At 39.8% G+C, this 20035-nt stretch overlaps 1 long non-coding RNA gene across 1 annotated transcript; it reads left to right on the forward strand.

The window, feature by feature from the left end:
• Positions 1–14864: 14864 nt before the first annotated feature.
• On the forward strand, positions 14865–17188 carry LOC106888857. The gene is made up of 3 exons (XR_001412209.1): positions 14865–15011; positions 15794–15890; positions 17008–17188. It is a non-coding gene; the product is annotated as an uncharacterized LOC106888857 (long non-coding RNA).
• Positions 17189–20035: the final 2847 nt, after the last annotated feature.

Consider the following 20035-nt stretch of genomic DNA (forward strand, 5'->3'; position numbering starts at 1 on the left):
TTTTTTTTTTTTTTTTTTCCAGAGTCAAATTAATCTCTTAACAGAAATTATTAATTTCTTAATTCTGGGGGGAAGAGGGGAGCAAAAAAGAAGGATAATCAAATCTCACAGTAAAAAACCAAAACAAAACACAAAATGCCCAACCGGTTGGTGTTATATAGTAAGGGTAAGAGGTAGGTTTATGTTTTCTTGTGAATTGGCTCTTGGTGGAAAGAAAACAGTAGAAGGATGCTTCTGTCAGAATTATACCACAAGCACCACGGGAATTTGTGTCCCTTTACAATTATTATTTTTTTGTTATTATGATGGAGAAGAAATAGTCTGTTCTGATCCTGAAGTCATGTATTTTGGGAAGGGGTTGCTTGTGCTGAGTCCCTCTGCAATTCACACATCTCCCAAGTTTACCCATGTTGGGTGTATAGTAAAGACAACATCTTCATAGCCAGCAGTGTTACTGTAGTAGACTTTGCACAACTTTAGTTTGGGGTTTTTTTTTTAATTTTAAAAATTACTTAATGTGTCTTTCTTCTCAACAACTTAAATGTTTTTTAACAATGTGTGTACTTTTCTAAGCATTGTGGATGATAGCCTGTGGATTTTGAATTTTTAAATAAGCTATTTTAGGTACATTGCAGCATAACTGTATCTGTTTTTCTGTTAGTGAAAGAAGACATGCAACTGGGAGCCACAGCCTGACATCACGCAGCTTTGCTAAAGACAGAGCCAGGTCAGAAGGTGTCATTTATTATAGGGGTTTTTTTATTTTTTCAGCTGTTTTGAGTTAGGTTTTTATGGTAGGAAGATGGTGGGGAAAACTGTTCACAAATTATCATTTAATGAATTGTTGCTGTTACCAGCTTTCATTGTTCTTAGGCCTCCTACTCTTCCTTGTTTTTCTACCCTCAGATGCACTGTTTTTCATGGGAGAGGAGGAATATTGTAGGAGGAGTTTCTTCAAATGTTTGGCCAGAATAACTGGAGTGGTTAACGACAACACAGAAAACTTTATTGGCATTTGTTACAATGAGTAGTTCGGTGCTTTCCTGTTGTTTATCTCCTGTCGAGCCACGTAGTCCTACAGGGCAACACAGAAGTACTGGAGTGTTATATATTTTGAGATAAATGGTGCTCAGAAAGAGGTGGTGGTTTTGTTCCCTGAGGGAAAGCTGCCTCAGCTAAGCTTTGGAAAGACTCACGCAAGTCAAATACACTGTTTAAAAAAGAAAAGTAGTAATGCTCTTTTTAAAATAGGGGGTTAAAAAATTAACTAATTAAAACCAGTGCTGAGAAAACAAGGACAGCAATGAGCTCATGGTATTCAGGTAAGGCTGTCATCAAGGCTACTCCAGATAGTTGGCAGTTTCTCTTTTGATTTTTATTTTTAATGTATTGGTCTGATTCTTTATCTTGTTAACAACTGCTGAAATATTTCAAGTAATATTTGTCACTTTAATTCTTAACATTTTGATTTTGAAACTGAAGATGCCCCTTAAAGTATTTGGAGTAAATCTTCATAGCAAGGCTTCACATGAAAAATGTTAATTACCTGCTGACTGCTAACTACTTTGCTTAGCAGTCTTGGTAAAGACTGACCAACAGGGAATGTCTGGTTTATGAAATTGGTGCAGTGCATTAAAATACGTAACATTACACTGGTTGGTGAATACTAATTGCTAGCTTTTGTCTTCCTAACTTAATCGGTACTATTTTTGACTAGGTTTTTCAAACCTGATTTCTACTCCAGTGTTCTTAGAAAGAAAGTCAGGAAACTTAACTTTTGAAAAATTCTCGTAATTTGAGTAAGCATAGCTCATCACAGACACGTACTTAATTCTGTAGACATTTCGTGGCACAGGATTATTACTGTCTGTTATGATTCATTAAGTATTTAGGTGCAAGTTAGAGGCATTAAAACTACCAGTACTAAAGGCTTGCACCTAAATACTTAATGAGTTTTAGCACCCAGTTTTAAAGTTGTCTTACTGCTAGTGCTTTTAAACTGCTGTGAGAAACTATATCCTACTGAAGAAAGATCTGAAAAAGAAAATACTGTCATGGCAGACATTATTTGTCAACTCTGCAGTTGGCACATTAAGCAGCCTCCTAGTTACGCAGATGTGTTAGCCTCCGGCTTGAGGAATCGGTGTCTCTTTTGGGGAGTCAGCTGAATAACTTTCTTCCTCAAAACCCAACTTGAACAGAACACTTGAACTTTTACCAAGAGGAGTGTTTATAAAGTATGTGTATTTGAAAACATATTGGAAGCAAAAGAAAGCATAAAAAAAAACACAGCAGGATTTCATTAGTTATCTTTTCCTCACTAGGAGTAAATTCATCTAATCTAATTTTTCTTGCAACATCAGCCTCCTTTATTTGCATTTATACATTCTCAACAATAGTCCTCCTCTATTAGTATCAGACATAACAAATGTTAAAAGGAAATGCTTTCCCTTTCAGCAGAAGTAATTGCACATTTTTCATGCTGTGAAGGCACTTGAGGTGGTGAGGTCCCTTTTGATAAAAAGCAAATTGATCTTGTGGTTTTGGTTAACTGTAGCAAATCTTGTCCAAATCAAGATAAGATAAATCACGGGATGTTGTTTCTTCTTGTTCTGTCAGTGGCATTTTTCTTCATTCTTTGTCTCTTTTTTTGATATTCTAACTCACCAGCATTAGTAGTTCAATCTTCTCTGTGGCTGGCTATAGTATGATGCCCATTGCAAGCATCAAGACACCAGGGCTGGTACTAAATGACATCAGTTAATTACTTATTCTTGCTACAAGGACAAATTTTTTAAATTTTGTTATTGTGTAAGTATTGCCCTTGTTTAATTTTCTCTAAAAGTGACTTGTGCCTAAGATGATTTGGCTTGGGAATGTCATTAAAAGAATCTGTACAAGTGGATGTTGAATTTGTTTGTAGGGGTTATCTATTTGGTTGGGTTTTTTAAACCATCATTCTAATTTGTAATGCATCAAGAGGGTGAGTGTTTGGATTTAAGGAGGACTTTTGTCAGTGCCTTATTACTAACTTGAAGACCAATTCCTTTATTTCAGTGCTGAGAGTATCACAATGGCAAACTTGCATACTGTGTCCTTGATGTACCAAGGGGTAACATTCCTTATTATTTCACTGCATTTCTGCAGAAGTTAATTGTTTTGGTCAATGTAAAATAGTTGTGGCTTGAGTTACTTTAGGTTTTTTGGGTTTTTTTCTGTGTTTGTTTAGCCTTTTATTCAGAAAAAAGCAGAGGTAGCTTGGGCTTGTTCAGCTTTTGTCAGAAGCAGCTCAGACTTCTTCAAAATTAATTTATTTTTATTTTGATATGTCTCTAAGTAGATTTTGTAGGGAGGATAAATTGAAAAGGGTAGTCCAAGTCATGGTCTAGACCACGTGAACTTAAGAACTTACATAATTAGAAAGAAGCCTGCTTTCCTCTCTCCCATTTTGATTTAAACATTGAAGAGCATTCTTATGAGATTTACTTCTTAGGAGCTTTTAATTAATGTAAAATAAATACTACAGGAAAAAAACTGTTTGGGAAAAGAGAAGGCTTGGATAAATCTTATTCTTTCTTAATATCTCAGAAGCTCAGTTTTGTATATAGTATTTCTAGTGCCAACACTATGTAGAAAGTACTATCCCTCACCGAAACAACTGCTAGAGATTGTTTTAGTAGCAAGACTTTATAAGCTTTGAAAGGGGAAATGAAAGTAAGAATGTATTGTTCTTAAGCAATTAAATATTTGTTTTCCTGGAACACATCCTTATGAAAACAGCAGTTTTACTTTAGTGTTTATAAATTCAGATGTTGGAAAGGGAAGGATAATTTGAAAATCAATCTTTTGCTGTCTAATGATATTCAAAGACAATAGAAGAGTTAGGTCAAAGGAGAAAGGACAAATTAGTTTAGCCATGCCTGTAGCAGAGCAGAGCTAACAGGTTTTCTTGAAGTTACGTTGCTAAGAAAAAAGGTGTATGAAATGTAAATGAAATGTTCACGGTCCTGCAGATCGTGGCGTGGTTATGGCTGTTAGCCTGATCTTGCTCTTGAATGACTAAAAGCATCATAAACGTTCCGTTTCCTTTGTGTGTTTGATTAGCACATTATTTCTCTTTATTTGGGTAGGTTCTGGCCTTCACATGTGTTTCCTGAAGGTATTTCTTACCATTCCAAAGCTGTTCACAGATGAAATTGAAAAGCAGTATAAATTGATGAAATATTGAAATAAAAGATTCTAGGGTGCCTTGTTTACAGGCACTTCTAGCTCCTTGTGTACAGGAGCATATCCATTCACATACTACTGTACTGAAGTCTGAAAAGCACCAGGAAATCATATATATGTTTTATAATAATCCCTTAAGGACCAACCATCACTGGACGGGGGATCAATGTTGTCATGCAGTAAACACAAGCCATTTTTAATATTCCCTGCTGGCGTGAGGTGTTATAGGGATAGAGGGGTTGCACTATGATCTCATTGAGTGATGTGCAGTTTGGCTGTCGTCTAGCCTTTTTCTTCAACTTTTTTAATACTTTATTCTGTGTGTGTGTGTGAAAATTGTGTGTTTGCATAAGCTAGTTTAAATGAATTTAAGTACAGGTTTCAAAAATCTTTCCTACTGAAATAAATGATTTAAAAGATAGACTGTGTCTGAAGTTTTAATTTCTCATTGAAAAATTGCATTATATAGTAAATATAATAATATAATAATTGACTGAAAGCAGTCATCAAGCAGATTGGTTCTTAACACAAAGAGCAACTACACGGAACACAAATTGAAAATGAAGAACAAATTATTATTATGCAAAGCCTTGTACTGCATTAACTTTTTTTTTGATGTTGCTTCTCCGCTTTCTGTGTCTTTTTAATTCTTCTAATCCTTACTGAACACAATCACAGAGCCCATCTCTAGTGGGAAATGCTGTGGGGTGAGGTGGTGAAATGCTTGTCAGATTGGGAGCTTGAGCTCCTTTTCTTTTTTCTTTTTTCTTTTTTTTTTTCTCCTTAATGGCACATTCATTTCAAATGTATTTACAAAGAAAGAAGGAATAAAGTAGATTTTTGTAACCCCCCTTTTTCTTATTCCTGCACTACTGTGTTTGAGGAAATGCTTTGTGCTCAATAGTGTAAAAAGAAACACAGAATTAATTGGCTGGTGATTGCTATTTTCCTTTTGTTGTTCCTTTTCAAAGCTTTTTTTGTACTCATCAATTTCTGGCAAGCAGATTTTCTGATGAGATGCTTTGTTAAGTCAGATGCTTAGTCCGTGCTCTCAGGCAGGAGCCCAAGACTGCAAGTTGAGAGGTACAGAGTAAAGTGTTTCTTGGTTCAGATGCCTCTTTTTGGAAAAGGCTTTTTCTCCCCTGATTCAACTGCATCTCTGTTTACAGCAATGCTCGTGATTCCGGGTCTGGCACCCTCCTCTGAGGCTTCATTGTTTATCTGGGACTTCTGTCTTCCGTGTACTTTCTTGCCTTTAAATACTTAAGGGCTATAGCATCCTTGGAAGTGTTCAAGGCCAGGCTGGACGGGGCTTTGAGCAACCTGGTCTTGTTGGAACTTGATGATCTTTAAGGTTCCTTCCAACTCTAACCATTCTATGATCTTTCTGCAATGTCTGTTAGAAGTGGCTGAAGTTGAGAGTTCCTGGAAGCATTTTTTATTTATGTATTTATTTTCAAATCAAGGAACATGTCAAGGGTTGCTTTGGCCTCTTTCCTTGTGTTCTTGTCTCTTGGGCTGCTGCTTACAGGAGAGGGCCTCCAATTCAGAGTGAGAAGACAGGTAGGGGGAAGGCAACTCATCTCTTCCTTACTTCCCAACTGGAATGATTTTCATTGTGGATATACTTCCTGCTCTCTTTAATCAGGTGTATGTGCTAGTGAGTCCATCAACTGAATGTTCCTTTTGAAATTGTAAGAAGTATGAATTGCTGCCTTGGTTTTGTAACTTCATCTTTGGTTTGTTGGGGTTTTTTTTTTCCTTTCTGCGTGTGAAGGAGCCACACTGGGGGAAGAGGGGACTTCACATCTGTGGGAGAAACAGAGAAACCAAACCACAGATGCATGAAAGAAGCAAGCTGAGAAGAGATGAGCTTTTCTCTTTTTTTGTATTAGGCTAAGTTTTTGTAAATGAGAATGTTAAGTAATAAAAATGTAAGCAGATGATATCCAGATGTAAGCAGAAGATAACGTTTTGGCATGAACTGTATGCCTTGATTGAACAGTGGGGAGATATGTTTTTTATAACAGCAAATAAATTGAATACAGAAAACTGGATCCGTGCTTCTAACTTGTAAGTAATGTTTTTATTAGTTTTTGCTTACATGGAGCATTATTACTGCAACATACATCCTTACATAGGTAACATTTATCTTTGCACTGGTTTTTGCCTCTTTCAGTTCCCCATTTTTAGTTCAATTTGGTACTTGAGGACAAGGTGAGGTTCCAAAGTAAAACCTTCTGCCTGTCTCCTACAGCTGGTACAGGAGGCTGTGAGTTGCTGCTGTGCAAAACCAGCCTTTACTATAGTCTTCATCTTCCTCTTTCGAAGCAGCAGTTTGTGTGTAATCTGTATAAATGGATAGAGCAAGTAAGGGACCTGATGAAAAGTTCCAGTGTATAAGATGGTGCAATTTTTATTCTGAAACGTTCAGAAGGAGATCTGTAAAGAGAAAAATAAAAGCATATTTTTTTTTCAGATTAAGAAAGTGGGAGTGTTTTATGTGTGGCAAAGCATGTAAAATGAGTGCAAGGTGAAGAGAGACCTCATACAGGAACACAGCTAACAGCAAAGTGTTATTACACCCTTCATTTTCTTCTCAGGTAGGAAAATGTGTTAGTTTCATTATGGAAAAGAGATAAGAAGCTGAACTGTTTTAAGGTCAAATATTATAGCTAAACATATAAATAATTCATTGCATATTGAAGATGTATGTTACAGCTGAGGGTAAACTGGTGCGTGTTGCTCACTACCTGACTCTGCAGAATTTCTGTCATGTTTTAGAACAACTGCCTGGAATATAGAAAGCAGCTCATTCTTACGGTGAAGATGTATGGAGATACAGCAAACAAGCGTGGGAGGAGGGAGCCGTTGCCTCACACAGGAGCAATCCCAGAGCGGTGGCTTAGAGAAGAATGTATGGTATTGTGAATAGCTCAGTAGTGTTATATGATGGAATTGGGAAAAGCATATGCAAATTCTGAGTTCCCAATGCTGAAACGGCAGCATGCTCTTTCATGCGCATAAACATGTACCTGAGATGTATTCAAGACAATTTAAATGGGATAATTGTGATCTATTTATTGATTTGAGGATAGCAAGCATTTTACGAACTTTTGACTTGTGCTGCATCTCCAAAATCCTGTGTATGGGCAGTTGCTAAAACCTGAGGAAGTTGCTCTCACCTCAGAATGAAATCTATAATGTTACACTAGTGCTGGTTTTGTTCTAACACCTGATCTCTGGTACCTGTACCAGAGGCTTCAGAGGAAAGGGTAAACCTACAGCCTGCAGGTGAGGAGTGGACATTTCGCAAGGTAAGTAACTTCTGACCCTCAGTGACTGTCTCACGTATTGAAAGCTTTACAATTTCATTTGCTTAATTTCATGCAGTGTGACAATGGCTGTAATAATGAAAATGTTTCTATTAATCTCTTCGTTTCTGTGATGTAGTGCATCAAAATGTAGGTTAATGAAAATGAAAACTCTTCTGATAATAAAAATATTTGAGATATATGTTGAAAAGTATGTTTAAAATTACCCTCCTTCAGAAGCTTACATTTTTATGTTAACTATTTCAGTAATCCGGATTACCAAACAGGCCCACAATCAGCACCATTATGAGCTGTAGGGATTTCTCAGGTAAGACTAAATAGTAATTAAAAAAGTAACACATACCAATGCTATTTCTAATCTTGTTTTGACCCAAAGACCTTGGCTTGAGAGCAGAAGGGATTACAGGGGAGCTCTCAACAGCCCCACCTTCCATGGCAGAAAAAAAATCTCTTAAAGACTGGAGAGCAGTTGAATGACTCAAGAGTCATCTTGGTCCTTCTAGAAAGGATCCAGCTTTTGCTCATGGGCGAGGAGTCAGATACATGGAGATACTTCATAGCCATCGTGTCCATGCCCTGAGATGTATCAGGCATAACAGCTTGGAGAGACCATATTCAGCAGCACATTTGGCATCCTTTCTTGCTGAACCCCTTTGACACTCACTAGTGCCAGATAGAAAATAAGTATCATGTTCTCCATATACTTGCTCAGTTTTAATTTAACCTAGACTCCTCCTTCTAGTAGTCTCTGAATACCACAGCTATAGAGCAATGTGAACCCATTCCTGCTGTCTCTTGCCTGCGGTACTGGTCAGCTGGAAGCAAGGTTGTACATAAAGCCCTGTGTATGAAACTTACTTCTTTATAAACCTCAAAGCATATTTGGAGAGTGGACAGAGGGAGGGGAGATGTGGTGCTTTCAGTCCCTGTTCTAGAAAACGTTTTTCAAAAAGGGGTTGAAGCTGTGCGTGTAAGATGACAAAGAGCAGAACCAATGTGGCATGAACGCACCAACTTATAGTGTGCCAGATAGAAAATAAGGATCATGTTCTCCATACACTTGCTCAGTTTTAATTTAACCAAGAGTCCTGTTTCTAGTAGTCTCTGAATATCACAGCTATAGAGCAATGTGAACCCATTCCTGCTGTCTCTTGCCTGCAGTACTGGTCAGCTGGAAGCAAGGTTGTACATAAAGCCCTGTGTATGAAACTTACTTCTTTATAAACCTCAAAGCATATTTGGAGAGTGGACAGAGGGAGGGGAGATGTGGTGCTTTCAGTCCCTGTTCTAGAAAACGTTTTTCAAAAAGGGGTTGAAGCTGTGCGTGTAAGATGACAAAGAGCAGAACCAATGTGGCATGAACGCACCAACTTAGAGCCAATGTGAAATATGCCCCAGGCTTTGTGTTAAATCTTGGTTTACATCTTGTCAGAGACATCTGTATATTATTACTTACTTTTAGGAGTCAGAATACTTTGTATAATGTCTACCCGTAAGATTTTTGCGCACAGCTTTGGATTTAATTTGTGAGGTGTTGGAATAAGGAAACTATTTCAGGATAAATGTATTAGCCATTTGGTTATCTGAGAGTATCTGCTAGCCATTATACAGAGACGTAGCATGCTTGCTACTATGGTGTTTAATAAATGTCTGATAAACAGCATTTTGCTTAAATCCTATTCCTTGTGCTGCTGCTGTTCCAGTCGTATTGGGCCAAATGAGAGCTGTCAAATTAAGTAGGTAGATGGTTATAAGATTTCGGGGGAAGCTGTTCCTCGAGTGTGGTGATGCAAGCATCGTGTTCGCTGTGCAACAGCAGTAGTGTCAGGCTGTAGATGAAGCTGGCTCTGCTGAGATTATATCCAGGGCCCTTCCCAATGGGTCATAAACGCATAAAACAATCAAGGGAGAACTTGTCGGAGCACATCTGCTCCAGGGTTTCTGGCAAAAGCATATCCGTTACCCTGATTTAAATCATACTTTTTGACACTGATGATGTGTGGAGGTAAAGCTGTGTCTCCCAGACAGACCAAGAAAAATGCTGGGCAGGCTAAATCATGGACATCCTGGTACTGCCAGGGCTGTAGATGGGTGTACGTGGAAGTGGAGCCCCAGGGATTTTGGTGGGGCTCCATGCAGACAGAACAGTCCCTTGCACTCAAAGAAGCTTATAATATCAAAACCACTGTAAAAAAATAGTCTCTAGACAAAGCTCACTGAGCTGAAGACTTTCTAATAGCACATCAGGGTAATGTTCCCAAGAAGTGGTTTACTTAAAATTAATAATGCATTTGGATGACTGTGAGAGAGCCGGCTGCTCCTGTTAGGTCTCCCGCCAGTCTCAGAAGGGGTAAGCCATTGGTCCCCTTCCCATTTTGTTTGCATAAAAGTGGCTGAGGAAAATATGAGTAAAGTAGTTTCTTCAAATTAAAAAGATAAGGAAAAAATTAGTGGTTAGGTCCAAGTATAAAGAAGAAAGTACGCAAACCTCGTAATTCACCCCCATATTATCGTCCTTTTTCAAGCATAAAAGGAGTTAGCAAATCCGGCAAGCTTATATTTATTATTTTCTATAACTTGGTGCTTTGTGTTGCCTTTTGATCCTTGAAGTACTTCTTTTTCAGCGCTGAATGTAAACAACAAAATACAGTGAGGTTTTTTTTCTCCTGCTGTGCCTGTATGAAGAGCTTCCAGCGGAGGCTTTTGTGATGCATCGGACTCGTTCACTTTGAGCTCTTCGAGTCCTTCAGTTAAGTATGAGTTCTTTTTGATATATTGTTCTGCCTGTCATTTCTACATAGATAATGACATTGAATGCTCTGATGATATCAACCTAGTAATGGTTCCTTCAGTGTCAAGGATACTCAATGAAAATGTAATAGGCAGTTAGATTAAAATAGAAATATGCTGCTGGCAAGGAAATAGCAAATTGGATTAAGTCAGTGATGTTTTGAATGTTGGTAACTAGACGAATTTTAATTAAAGAGCTATTTAGGCACCCAACACTCCATATTTTAAGGTTATGTTACTGTTTTAAACCCGCTTCCTAATTCTCTTTAGTATTTCAAAAATGCATTATTCCCACGTTGTGAATTCCCTTGGAGAGGCTCTTTACTCATATCCTGCAACACAAGAAATGGAAAAGAAACATCTAAAGCAAGAGGAGATTGTCACATGAGCAAACATGCGCAAACTGGCTATAAATGAAATATAGGTTTCACACCATCAAGGAGGGAAAGTTTCTGTTACAACTTCTCAAAGGAACAGTGGGGAGCAAGGAAGGAGGGAAGGAGGTTTGGGTTGTGTGTGTGGTGTGTGATTAATCAGATCATGAAAGAAATTGTACTACTACCTACTACTACTAACGTGCCTGTAGTGCCACGTGACAGCACTTAGCAATTTAGGAAGTCTCTTCTGGGCTGTGGTCTCTTACAAGCAGTCTCAGAGACTGTTAAATATTGAAGGAATTGTCATCTGCTAAAGGTACTTCTTAAAATATCCTATTAGTTCTAGTTTGTAAGCAGTACAACATACTCATTTGAGTCCAATTGTACTGTAGGGACAAGTACACCTGGCTAGAATGGTGCAACTCTTACTGAAATCTGCCACTTTCTGAGAGCTCACAGGGTAGCCTAGAAGCCTTAGGTTTTTGCCTTCTATTGAAATTCAAGTTTGTAAGATGAAAATTAAGTTGTGATGTCTGAGCATCAAAGAATTTGAGGTTTCAAATACCTGTGAGCCTTTGTTTATCTTAATTTAAATTGCGGCTACTCTGTCAGCTACTCTGAGAGTGCAAGTTTAACTGATGTAACTTCTCTGAAGATGGACTCTGGTCCCTTTGTGAGTATTAGAAGATTAATCAGAACAACAGAGAAACAGATATTCTGTACGTAAGTAATTACAAGCTACGGAAAAATGTTCTTTTAATTTTCCCTGAAAGATCAGGCTAAAGATTTGAAGTCATATCCCATTTCTTGTGGTAACCCAAATTTAAGTCATGTGAATTGAGAACTGTAAGGGGTTCCATTAGCGCACATGGAAAGTGGGATTGGATCTGTGAAAGTACTGACAGTGTGTCCTGTCCTGAAGTATCATTTTTTTTAAATTAAAAATTAAACAAAACCCTCAAGTGGCTTTACAGTTAGTTGACAGTGCCAGCACACTTTAATTTCCATTAAAACCAAAGTTGCCACGCTTCTCATTTTAAATGGGAATAGCGTTCTGCTGATGTCACTAGTGAGCTTTATTTTCTCCCAGTAAAAATATGTTTGTATTAGAGTGACTTTTGACAGGAAATCCCTGTGAATATGTTTGTCTTGGTGATCTGCTGCTGCTTTAGATGAAAATTGCTATACCAGTCAGCTTGTGGGAGGATAAAACCTTTTTTTAAATTTTTAATTCTGTCAATTTAAATCCAGTGTACACTGCTAGATATTAGAATAAATGTGGTTTGTTTCTGCTTGGAAGCCTGTTCTGGGAAGAGGTATCTCAGCCCAATGCACAAAGGCTATTTCTCATTTTGTTGTTTTTCTTTTTTTTTTTTTTTTAAAGCAGTACCTATCTTTTCTGCTGGGACGTGTCCATTAATACATGTGTATAAACAAATTCAGGAAATCCTCTCTCGTATCTTAAACTTCTGCTCCTCTTGTTCCCTTTCCCAGCCCTCGAAGGAGTCGTGTGGCTGTGCCAGCTGCCCTCAGGACTGCTGCTGGGGGATCCTTTTGGTCCCCATCCCATGCTCCATGGTAGCAGCTACTGGATTCACGTACGCCTTGTGCTCTGCCTTTAGGAGATTTTCAGCAGAGTGTTGGGCAGAGGCACTCTTCTTCTCGCCCTTTCAAAGCCTACCCCTTCCATCTGGCCTGTAGCACCTCCTTAGGCAGGATCTTTCCAGGCATTCAGGGAATAGGATAAAGCCCATTTTTCTGTTGCCGTGAGACTAAATGCTTTGCCAACGTGCAATGATGTTCACTAAGATCATTCAGGAAAATGTTGTTACCTGTGTTTTCCAGCATTGTAAGAAATGTTACTAATCCTAACTGGGGGGAGGAATCCAAGTTAGCTAATATGGAGCACTTTCTCAGTTGATTCCTGGGAATTTCACACTTCAGTTGAATACAAATGTGATTTTTTAAATTTTTTTTTTCTTGATATAGCTTTCATCCAAAAGGGATTGCCAAATGATTTACAGATTGTACAGAAAAAGAGAAATTGTTTCTGCCACCTATTGGATCAGCCAACATTAGGCAACCAGTTTACTGAACTCATAAAACACAGAACCTTATTTTGTTAGGTTGTACAAATCTTTCTGTCATCAAGCTGAGAAAACCCTATACAATTTAACTTGCCACTTAGCAATTTTTCCTCTGTTTTTGCAAAAATGGCCAATGGGTTTTTAGTTATTTCAATGGGCATGACTTAGTCGTTTATGTTTCTACTGAAAGGTGGTGGTTCCCATAGCACGGCATCGAAATTCAGTACTGGTTATGCCATTCTGTCAGTGATTTTGAAGGTATCTCCCTAGTGAAGTGTTTGGAGGAGAGGCACATCTGTGAGAAAAGCTTCCCTCACCCTGGAAGGCTGGGAAGTATGAACTCAACTCCAGAAATGTATTTCCATAATACCCAGTTGGTATGTGTCTCTGAATTGGTATAGGATTAAAACTGTCACACACACTTTTTCTAGAGCTGCACTTTTGTAGCAGATGGCAAAATGACCGTCTTTTTTTTTTTTTTTCTTCTTCTTAATTTGAACTCTAGGAAAAGTAGATTTTTCTTCTTAATTTGAACTCTAGGAAAAGTAGTGACATACTTCCAAATGGGATTTGTGCCAGTGAGATGTAGCTTTTGCAGGATCTGTGAGCTCTTCTCCAGGGGAAGGCTTTCTTTGCTGCCTTTATTTGATCACCATTTCTCTTCCACTTTGGGTTCATGGTGAGCAAGCACAGCTTGCCACTCGCGGGTGGTGCAGGGGCAGTCACACAAGGTGTGTTGTACTAGTGAACTCCCAGAAAACCCAGGCCAAACACAGCTCTGGTTATTTATTCTTTCCTTATTTTTTTGCTTTCTGCTCTCTTCCTTCTTGTCAATTTTTTTTTTTTAAGGCTGGGTTGATATTGTGTCATTTCAGATTGACACGATTAAGCAAAATCCCATTTCAGATTCTTGATGATCCCCCTCTCTGTTTTGTATTAACCCTGAGAATTTGTTTCTGTTTTGTTTGTGGTTGAGAGGCTTTTTTTTCTTTTTCCCCTGCCCCCCTGCCTGAGGTTGTTCAAGAAATGTTGAACGGAGTGCTTAATGATTTCCAGTGCTTTTTCTTGACATTTTAGTTTTGGAGAATGAGCAATGCCTCCGCTGGGGACTTCCCTGGCAGATCCACGTCTGAACAGCCAGGGCTGGCTTCCAAGAACATTAAATTTCAGCTGCTTTTCCATCCAAGGCAAGGTTAGTTTAGTATCCCCCCCTTCCTCCCTGTGTCTTTACAGCAGGAGATATTCTAGCCAACGTATTCGTCATGTTTCTGAGCCTCCCTGCTGCTTGATTTATGCGGAGAGGACTAGAGAGAGAGATTCCAGAGCTGTGCGCTGAGTGTGAACTACCTGCAGGTGTGCAGCAGGGCACGATAGCCCAGCACGGCTTGGTCCAGGCATACATGGCTGCACTGGTTAGTCCCCACACGTAGGCAAAGAGAGCTGAGGTTCTTCGCTGCATGTTCAAATAAAAGAAAATTTAAAAAAAAAAAAAGAAGTGGCAGTATCGGTGTCGATTGGGCCGTACAGATGAATCTTACAAAACGTGGGAGACTTGGCAGCTCAGAGAGGCTGGGATGGAGCTGAGGGTAGAGCTGAGTTTATTCACTGCGTGTTCAAATAAAATAAAATTTAAAAAAAAAAAAGTGGCAGTATCGGTGTCGATTGGGCCGTACAGATGAATCTTACAAAACGTGGGAGACTTGGCAGCTCAGAGAGGCTGGGATGGAGCTGAGGGGTGCCGAGGCAGAGTTGGTTCTTGCATCTGGTGTTGCTTTCCTCCTTTAGGAAGAGCAGCAGTGAAACAGGACGGTGAAACGTGAATTTAAGCTGTAGATAATGGTATGTGAGGCTTCACGAGAATTCACGTTATCTCTCCACAAAGCTCCCTGCTGTTTCTCCATGTTGTGCAGTTTATGCGCTGTGTCAGGCAAAGCAAGTGACTTATGCCTGTTTGTGTTGTTTGTTTTTTTTTTTTAAGATTGGTTATGCATATTTGGTGCCTGGCTTAACACTTCAAGGCACATAATTTTCAGTGGCATAATGGACTGTTTGAGTCTCTCTTGTCAACTGGGAGTTTGAGTATGTGGCACATTTGGAAATTCAACCCATCCTGACCTAGCAACTGGCAAAAGAGAAATCTATCAGTTGCTGTTTAAACCTCAGAGTTCTGCTTGCCTTTGTCTCATCGGAGCAGGGTAAGCCCTACCTCCTGTGCTCTTTCAAAGTCGGTTCCTCATCTGCAGTTGCATGATGAAAGGTGCCGCAGTGTTTTTAGAAACCCCAAATGTAGCCGGTCTCCAGCTGGTAAAATTGTCATCGTTCACAGCCTAATTGAACTACGGAAATTTACCCAAGTAGAGGATCAGGTCCAGTGTACACAGCTGGGAACCAAGCTGAGCTCAGTAGCTATCTGTGCTCAGTACTAAGCCCAAGCCAACTGGGTTGCACACAGATATTTCTCCCAGGTAGCAGCACACAGATCAATGTCCTCTTGTTTGTTTGTATCCATCTCGTCCCCCTGTCCTCTTTTCCCTTCTAACTAAGCGATGCCTCACTGACACCAAAAGAGAAAGGCATCATAGATGAAAACTGATCACCTTTCTCTCATGATGCAGAGAAAAACATTGCTGCCTTTACACTTTAACTTCTCCAACAGTGGTTATAATTTGTTATGTACCTTTTATTTTTTTGTGAAACGAGTTATGCTTGGTATGAGTAGGGGAGAGAACAGCAATAGAGATTTAGGGGTGATCATTCTTTATTGGTAACACCATTGCAGGCGAGAAAACTTCAAGGAGGTTTGCTTAGGTCTTTTAATTTTCTGTGACTTTGTGGTCATAATTTTTCCCAAAGCTCATCTACAGATCTGTACTAGGACCTAAACCACTAAAATGCTTTAAAGTTGATCCTTTTATGCCCCTGTGTATTCAGCTAGTATGGTAAAATGTTTTGTTTTTCTTTTTTTTTTTTTTTCCAGAGTCTATGAGATCATTCAAGTATGGAGACTTGGCAGCTTCTCTGTACGTACAAAGACGGCTGTTTGAATGTCAGACTGAGTGTCTTTCTGGCTAAAGGTAAATTATTTGGTGTGTTAAATGAGGATTTTTACTTTGTCTGTCATGAATAAGGTTCATTTATTATCAATGTCCCATCAGGATTTACACTGGACTGCAGTTTTCTATCTTTTGGGGTTTTTCATACTTTATTACATAAAAGCCATAGGTATTTCTTTTAAACAATTTGGTAATAGAAGGGATTGGAGTAGTGAGTTAATATGGTTGTAAGGCCAAGGAGAGGCATTGCAAAACAGAAAATAAACAGGAGTAAATAGAAGAGTAATGGTGGGATTGGAGAATCAAGGTGAATGTTTGCTTGGGTTTAACTGGTCATTTACAGAGCAGTCTATAGAATTGAACTGTCTCTGCAGTGTAATCTGTGGGACATAAACATGAATGATTCTTGGCAAAAATAGAATTTACCAAAAAAAAAAAAATTTGTTAGTACTTTTAAAATTCAGTTTTGGTATCCATTGGTAGCTCTCAACGGAGAGAAAAAAAAAAACCAACATTAAATATCTGGTTCTAAAAAGAACTACATATGTGGTCCAATACTTGTGGTTATTGTCAGCACAGAAAGTGGGTGCATTTTATGTACACCAGTAGCTCCCGTTCCAGTCTGGAAGTCTGTCTTGGCTTGAGGAGGAGCCGTTTACAAAGAGATCCACTGCTTGAACTGTGTGTAGTTGCCAGGGTCAAAGTGTGCCATCTGTGCTCTCTGCAGAGGGTGGGTGCTCTGCCCTGCTGAACAGCTTTGAATGCTGAAGGGGTGGAATAAATGCTGGCTTTTTTTATTATTATTATTTAATGAGCATTACAGCTTGACTTACAACATCTGGGTCTAACTTGAAAAAGTGTTACAAAAAGTAAAACATCTGTACATACAAGCCAGAAAAGATTAATAGAGGTTTATTTGGTTCGAAATCCTCCAGCATAGATTAAAAGCGTCTCCCACTTCTCTCTCGTCATTTTTTGTTTAAGTTCCACAGGCAGCTAGTCCATCTCTATGGACATTTGTGGTGCTGTAAAACACAACTGCCCTGGTTTGTGCCCCTTTATTTGCACGCAGCGCAAATGAGTGTCAGTAGACAATTCCCCTACATTTCTTAAATGGGCAAATTGCTTTGTCTTTCAGAGAGGTGGTACACGTGCCGCTCACAGTGCAAGTCTGAGCTTCTGCTTCGAGCAGTATTTGAGAAATGCTAAAAGTGCCAGAAATACAGTAAATACATATAGTTTCCACATGCTGCTTGGCTGGTTATCTGGTTCCATTCTTCGTGTCAAAAGAGTCAAGAAACCAAGACATTACTGTTCATTGCAAGGTGGGTCGTGTTGTTAAAGCCCTGTACTTACTAAAGAAAAGCTGTTCGTCCTTTAGGTGTGTTTCAAACCAGAAAATAAAAATGTCAAAATCTGTGCAAAAGATTGCCTTCTGCCTTTACTGGTAGCTCAAGAGACTTGCAGAGCTGACTTCAGGCGAAGGCAGTATGCTCCTTTTCTGAACAGAGGGAATAGAAAAGCATCTGGATTAAGGTTAAAAAGGAACACAGCTCACAGGTTTGTGTCCATCCTTGTCTTTTACCAGGGGAGCTTCTTGATTGTGGGTTGGTGAACTAAAGGGTCCCATCTCTGGTTCCTGTTTCGTCTCACTGTAGCCTGTGTGCTGGCAGGGCACCATCAAAAAGAGGTGCTACTGAGCTGAGTGTCCTTGGCTCGGGATTACTGGGAGCCCTGGAGTTCAGGACCTGGATTTCATTTTCTGTTTGCACAACCAGTGCTGTGATAAAGTGCTGGAGTAGTATCTTGGCCTGTGCGTGTCAGAAGCTTGAGCTGCTGCCTGTTTTTTCTTTTAGCAGCTGAAATTCCTTCAGAGTTTTTGTGGATTAATTTCCAAGATACAGTGTGTTGCAATTAAGTCGACGTTGGAAGCTGTAAGATGAAAGATAAGCGAGTGGGAGGGGAAAGAAAAATAGAGCAATAACCAAGACCGCTGCCAATAAGACCTAAAGAAACAACACCAAACGGCTGGCAAAGTACCCTGTGGCTTCTTTGATAGTCCCTCATCACAAGTAATAAAACACCTCTTGAGTTGTTCTTCACCTACTGGTTGTAAATCCTAATGTAAAGCTGCCTGTGTTTCCCAGAGTCCTGGGGACCTCACAAAAGCCTCTGGTCTCCTAGAGTCCAGCCTGCCCAGCACGTGGAGGAGATGGAGGAGCAGAAAGGAAGGTGGGAAAAGTAGGAATCGCTGAATTTCTCACTCTCCTTCAGGGGAAAGAAGGGGAGATTTTGGTGTCGTAGAGGATTTTGTCCTGAATGTGAAGTCTATAGGTCCTATTTTAAAACAAAACACTAGCACATTCAATGTTCCTTACTTTTGCTTCAAATCACTGCAGCTGTGGTATGTATGAAGCTGTTACTGTTGTGTCGTTTTTAATGTGTTTTAAAATGTGCCTGGAGGTTTGGGGAATTTCTTTTTTTTATTATTTATTTATTTGTATTTTTTTTAATTCCTTCTGAAATGCTCGGCTGTTTATATTTAAGCAAAACCTCCAGCGGGAATGAATAAAATCAAAGAGCATCAATAATCTTGAAAGGCAGGTGAGGGACTGACAGATAGGTCTGGCTGAAGGAGCCTTTTCAGGAGGGATGGGGCAGGCAGGGGTTTCGGGGAACAGAGCAGCCCCTTTCCCCTTCCTATCTCTGTGTGCGTTCCCTTTCCCCCTCATCTCTCCTGCCCCTCATCTATCTATCTCTGCGTGAAGTGCGTATCAAAGCCAGGGGTTTCAGCAACAGTGGGGAGTTTCAGCTGCATCCAAAAAAAAGTGAGGCTTGTTGGGCTGGGTGAGCCTGTCCAGCCCCTTGGCTGCTGGCTCCCTCCCGCTCTCCAAGAGCAGCAGCGCTGTCTCGCGCTTGGAGAAGCTGCTCCTTCTGTTTTCCGGTGGAATATCTGATGAAATTTCAGTTTCCACACTATAATGCTCTTTAATTCGAGTGCAATTTTTAGCAGCCTGTTTTCACTCAAGAGCACGAGTAAACTCCCAGGGTTGTGGGTTGGTTTGTTTTTTGGTTTTTTTTCCCTTTTGTTAAATTCCCTGCATCAAGTGACCGGTGTCATATGGCCGGGGCCAACAATTGCTCTTGGCCGCAAGCGCGTGGGGTTTGGTAGGAGTTTCTACCCTTATCCAGGAAAGAATCCAATAAAGCGAGGCTATGCCTTCTCCCTATGCCTTCTCTATACCCCTCTCTTAAAAAAAAAAAAAATTAAAATGAAGAAAAAAACCCCAAACAAACGTAAGCCAGGCTGGGCAGCAGTGCCGCAGCAGGCCAGCCTTGCAACGCGCCTGTGATGGGACCACTATGGAAAAAGAAGCTTCATTACAAGGAAAAGCAGCCAGCAAACGTGGAATAATGAGTTTGTGTTTTATTTTGCTTCTTTGCGTTTGTGCAGTGAAGACTCATGTGAATTTTGGAGAGAGGAAAATTGAGGAAATCATAGGACTGTTTTGGTTTGGGGTTTTTTTTGTTGTTTTTTTTTTAAGATTCCCAGCTTTCCTGCCTCCTTCATCCTGAAAATCTAGACTCCTGGCTATCTGAGGGAACTTTGTAAAACTTTCCAGCTAATGTTACCCCGGGTGAGTGGCGTTATTAGCATTAGCAGCAGCGGGGAGTCTGCACTTAGATGGAGACCATCGGTTTCTGGCATGTATTTACCATCTTGTCAAATAGTTTTAACATAAAGACTACTGGGAGCTGCTGGGGCCCTGTTTATTAAGGTCATCTGCTGGTGCTGATCTACCAAGTAATTTTTTGCAGTAGGCATTTCCTTCTCCTAAAACTTACTGTGGTAAATGAGAAATGTGAGAATAGGAAATGTGAGAATGAGAAACGGGTGATTTAATAACCTACTCTTTAATTCCGGGACTGAAAAGATGCCCCTTCACTTCTTCAGTCTGCAAAGCATAAAACCTTTTGCAGGGACACCGGAGGAATGAAGTTTTGGATAGTCCTGCCAGCGTGGGTTTAGACAGGGAGATGGGAAAGGGGAGCACGAGCTCATGTATTTTTGAAGCAGTACCTTTCTACCATCAGCCCGCTGCATATGGTCCCTGCTTCTGTCCCAGGCCGAGCTAGAACCATCGATGTGAAATCTTTCCTGTATG

This window comes from Calidris pugnax, unplaced genomic scaffold (assembly GCF_001431845.1).
Source record: "Calidris pugnax isolate Ruff unplaced genomic scaffold, ASM143184v1 scaffold63, whole genome shotgun sequence".
In the NCBI taxonomy this organism is placed as follows: domain Eukaryota; kingdom Metazoa; phylum Chordata; class Aves; order Charadriiformes; family Scolopacidae; genus Calidris; species Calidris pugnax.